We start from the raw sequence: 5,299 nt of genomic DNA, 5'->3' as shown, positions 1-5,299 counted from the left end.
GCAAACCGTTAAGATTATAAAGAGCTCTCTTGAAAGAAATTCTCAGTTGAAAATACATTAAGGAGAAGCTTAAAGTTAAACAAACCTAGCTCTTTTTCACTAAAATGGTGGGATCAAAGTAGAATGTCAATTCTGAAGAGCAGCTCCATTTGTTTCCCCACGAGAAATGTCCAAACTTTTCTGGACTGACATAATTTTAAAACTAAGCCAAAAAAATATAGACCTTAAGATACTATGAAACTTGGAATAATGTCAGAGTTTATGGAATGGGAAATAGAATTGTTTTCTTTTTTCTTTTTAAAGAAACTGTAACTAATACATTTTAAGGGGAAAACAAACCAAACCAAACCAGAACTCTGAATATGGACAGCACTACCCTAGACTCTCTATGCACAGAACACCATGCAAGAATGAGTTACACTTCAGTAATATCATTATTAGAGTAATTGGCTAGGACTTCTACTTTCAGCTACAGAGCTCCTAAGTCAAAAATGTGTTTAAAAAAGGAGGGGAAGACAAGAAGAAATGGGTGTATGCATGGTTCTATTATAGACATGATATTCAGCAGCATTAAAATAATACCTTTCATAGGGTCCTCCAAATTGGGTAAAACCTATCTTCCACTGTTAAACATGGGAAAGACTAAGAGAGTGGAACAAATTCATTTGTAACTACATTTCTCATATTTGAGTGACAAGCATGTTCAATCTACTGCTGTACATTAAGAATATGTTGTGAATACATATGAATAAAGCAAAATGAAAACAAAAAGCTAAATTATGAACCTTAATAACTGGAAAAACCATCTGTTTTAAAGCCAAATAGGTAGGATGCTGATCATAACTATATATGACATAATCTATAGAAAGAGCGGCTAAGATAACAATCTTCATTTGTTCAATACTTAGCTTGATGTTGTCCTAAGAAAAACAGTGATAATTCAATGAATGTATCATGCATACAACTAAAAAGTTCCCTTCTTGTTTCAAACTAATTTAAGTAACAATCTTCCTTGACGGATTTTTCTTCTGTGTCAAATAAACCTTCTATGTACAGGACCAATCTAAATCCTTCCTCCCCTTCAAACACTAGAAATTAACATCCAGGAATATTCTACAACAGAAAGTGCCTTAAGAAAGAGGATTTAGTGTCAGTGATATAACTGACCTAAGGAAGCTGGGGTGCTACTGACACTGATAGGAGCTAGTCAGGCAATGGTGGTTTGATTCTCCTGGGGTGTCCTCTAACAATTGCATGATCAGTCCATGCAGTGGTTTGCAGAACTCTGCATAGCCCCCTCCTGTGAGATGCAGAAGATAAAACACGTCGTGGCAGGAGATGGCACAATCCAAATTCATGAAGCTCCCATCAGTACCTAGGAGTTGAACATTGGCAAGCTTAGGCAGGGAAACCTTAAGTTGCTGGTTCACCCTTGTGTTCTTTTGCCTCAAAGGGTGGGGCTTCTCACCTAGAAGTAACAAACCCAGTGCAATGATTTTAGTCCGAAGCTTCCTTGTTTTGATAGATTGTATGATGGTCTCAATTCCCCCTGCCACTTCTGCCATATTTTCTTGGTTGTTTGTTTCTTCCCAGACAACAATGACCTTTGGTTTAATATTCTCCAGTTCTTCATTCTTTAACCTTCATAAAACATTTCTTATTGTATCTCCGCCAATTCCAAAATTCAGTGCATGAAGTGGGGGGAAAATGCCATATTGTTTATTGCTTATTAACTGCACCATGGAGTCCCCCACAAGCAATACAACAGGTTCACTGTCTTTACAGTCCAGGACAAATCCGTTGTGTCGAGACATCCATCTGTTATCCCCTTAAATGTCTTCTGCTGTATGTGGAATAGCTTCTGGGTTTGAGTCTCCTTGGCTCATTCTACACTCAGGCAGATGGTACATGTGGGCCTTTAATGGTTGAGACATCCGTGGGTGGTGCATCTGTAGCTCAATGGGTCCCAGGGGCCCTGCTCCAATGTGCCTTCCCTTGGGCCAAATACCAGCCGGAGCTGCTTCTCCTCTCCTCTTGACCATGACAGCAAAGGCAACTTTTCTTGGACTTTTTTTTTTTTTTTTTTTTTTTTTGTGCAAATATGCTTCATTAAATGCTTTAAGTTTGCTTTATTTATTTATTTATTTTTCTATGATCCAGCTGAATGTTAGTGGGTGTGTTGTAGAGGGTAGATTTAAGACTCAATTCCTTTATCTGACTTACAGAGATACGCATTAGTATTTGGCCGGGTTGCACAGAGGAGTGCAGACAATTAATCCATTACTAGTCATCATGTTTTACAAGAAAAAGAAACTAGCTATGTATTATAAAAAGGAAAATGTCTCCTTTCATAAACACCCATCTTACCTTTCTCATTAAAACCCAGTTTGTATGCCTTTAAGCAGACTAAGAAATACTCTACAAAGAATTAATTAGCATTAGTTGACTAACTGTAAACACACAATTTGGGTAACCTATTTTGTTGTAGATCCAAGAAGATCAAACAAACAAACAAATAAATAAAAATAAATCAGCTACTATGCCATCTACCAAAGGAGACAGATATGTGAAGACCTGGCAGTAAACACAATTAATGCTGTGAAGCAAAGTAAGTGACGATATAGGCAGAGGAAATGTAAGTCAAGGAATAGAGATTTATAGATGTTATTCTTTTTTTCAAATAAAATTCTTTCTCAAGAAAAACATGAGTTCGGGATGCAATTAGAACATAAGGAAGAAATTGAAACAAATCTGGAAAGGCAGTTTGCTATCAGACAGTGGAAGATCCTGAATGCATATAAATGAGTTTAGATTAGAAAAGATCTAAAAGTTTGGTAAGGAGAGTGGTATGACCCAATATTACAGTATGACCAAATATTTTTTTTTTAGAAAGAAAAGTGTGGCTGGCATGTGGAATATGGTTTAGAGTGAGTAAAAACAAAAGTGAAAGACTAGTTCTACAAGCTCAGATGAGAGACAGTTGAAACTTGTATCAGGCAGTAGTAATATAAATATTACAATAAAATAGTAGGAGAAGAGAGAGAGTTAATGAAAAAGAAGCAGAAGGATAGGGATTATTTACACAGACAGGAGGATCCAAGAAAAGCCAGAGGTTGGAGTGAAAATCAGAAAAGAGAGAAGTAGGTAAGGGGAAAATGGGAAATCACAATTCATACCTCTCTGTTGTTAAGAAACTATTTTGAACCACCCCCAATTTTTTCTGAAACAAATGCTTCCAATTTGTCCTATGGGATGTTTTCACTATATCACACTTAGTTAAAATATGAGCTTTCAGGGACTACAACATACAACACTGTTTTCAGAACCTTTAAAGTCTAATAACTAAATTGTTTTCCTGAATTCAGGCTTTTTTTTTTTTTTTTTCCACCATACCATTAAGCACTACTGTAAAATTGGTTTTGTTATTAGCCTAGGGCTTCTAGTAAGCACTTTTACTTTTCTAAAGGGTGAAAATCACAGACCCTTATGCCCTAAGTAATTGAGATATCAGTATAGCCTTAATTTTATTCATGGAGATTTACATTCAATTTCCATTAACCTTAATAGGAAGCCATTACCTAACTGGCATGGGTTATTGGTAATTCAGAAAAATTCAAGATAGACTTACTTCATGTGATATTTTTGTTGTTGTTGTTATGAATGTCAACAACTTTCATTTCAAACTAAGTATGCATCATGTTATCTGCTCCTAAACAATTCTGCACATGGGCAAAACTAATCATCTTATAGGAAAATTGTAAAAGAGCATTGAATCCGCTAAGAATGTTAAAGTATCTTTTAGAAATGCTCAGTTCTTATAATTATTTTAAGAAATGTCTAATAATCTGGGAAGTTATCTAAGAGAGATTTTATCCTTGATATCTGAATACAGATTCAAACAGCAAAACAAAACAACAGAAAATATCAGCACATGTCAAATATATAATTAAATACAAAGCTTTGCTGTTAATATTAGATTTTAAATGTAACTTATGAATTTGTATAATTTGGGTGATGGAATTATTGAATTCAAATAATTAAGATTGGGGAGCAGGGGACGCCTGGGTGGCTCAGTTGAGTGTCCGACTTTGGCTCAGGTCATGATCTCGAGATTGCCAAGCTCGAGCCCTGCATCAGGCTCTGTGCTGACAGCTTGGAGCCTGGAGACTGCTTTGGATTCTGTGTCTCCCTCTCTCTCTGCCCCTCCTCTGCTCATGCTCTTTCTCTCTGTGTCTCAAAAATAAATAAACATTAAAAAAAAGAAAAAGATCAGGGAGCAGAAATAAATGAATTTGAATTTAATTTATAGGAGAAACATTAAAATTAAAACTTAGAATTAAATATCAAATGATTATATATGAATATATATATATGAATCAATAATAGTGTCAGTTCATGTTCATCTACAAATAAAATGGTTGTAGAAAATCATAACAACAGCAAAACCACAAGAATCACTATGATAACATCACCCTTAAATTCTACTTTGACATTTAAATTTGTGTATTACTTTTTAAAAAAATTTGCCTATTTAAATAGCATTTATAATTATGTATTTTCCATGTATTTGGGGCAGAATTCATTATTATGGAATAATCAATAAAAGTATATTTCACCTTTCATCTGTCACATTTTCCATGCAGGAAAATTAGGATATAAGCTAAATTTATCTTTTCCTAGAAAGAGTTAAAAAAAAATAATCGTATAATGAATACTAAAATACAATTAGTTGACTATAAGTACAAATCAAATTTCTAAAATTTAAAGCTGTTTTGATGTTATAATAGAAACATATTAAATTGCTTAGGCTGTTGTTTTAACTGTTATTCAAACGCAACTTTATAATGTCAGTGAATGGGCCTAATATTAAGCAGTTTGTATGTGAAGTAATCCTGGCTCTGTTAATCTTTCTGCTGTTTTTATCTAACCTGTGATTAAAGCAAGAGATAGAGAAACAGAAGGGATTGCAATTTTCTCAGCCAAGTTTTCTTTTTTCTTTTTCCCTTCTCTTCTCTTCTCTTCTTTCTGAGGGATAGGACCAGCAGGGGAGGGGCAGGGGTGGGGCGGGAAAATAGGATATGAAGTGGACTCTGCACTGACAGCAGAGAACCCATTGTGGTGCTCAAACTCACCAAACCTGAGATCATGACCTGAGCTGAAGTCAGAGGCTTAACCAACTGAGCCACCCAGGTGCCCCAGGGCCCATGCTTTTCAATGTCTATATCATTGGGCCTTCACCTCATTAGGGATTTTGTTTACATGTATATCTGACTCAGTAGATCTGGAGTGAAGGATCTAA

The 5,299-nt window shown here is 35.3% G+C and overlaps 1 pseudogene; it reads right to left on the bottom strand.

Annotated features, from left to right (window-relative positions):
- Positions 1-1,207: 1,207 nt before the first annotated feature.
- On the bottom strand, positions 1,208-1,899 carry LOC121041345 (platelet-activating factor acetylhydrolase IB subunit alpha2-like; annotated as a pseudogene).
- Between the last annotated feature and the right edge of the window lie 3,400 nt (positions 1,900-5,299).

This window comes from Herpailurus yagouaroundi, unplaced genomic scaffold, assembly GCF_014898765.1.
Source record: "Herpailurus yagouaroundi ecotype Mexico unplaced genomic scaffold, PumYag 29, whole genome shotgun sequence".
In the NCBI taxonomy this organism is placed as follows: domain Eukaryota; kingdom Metazoa; phylum Chordata; class Mammalia; order Carnivora; family Felidae; genus Herpailurus; species Herpailurus yagouaroundi.
The sequence above is the reverse complement of the archived record's forward strand: the minus strand, read 5'-3'. Positions and strand labels throughout refer to the sequence as shown.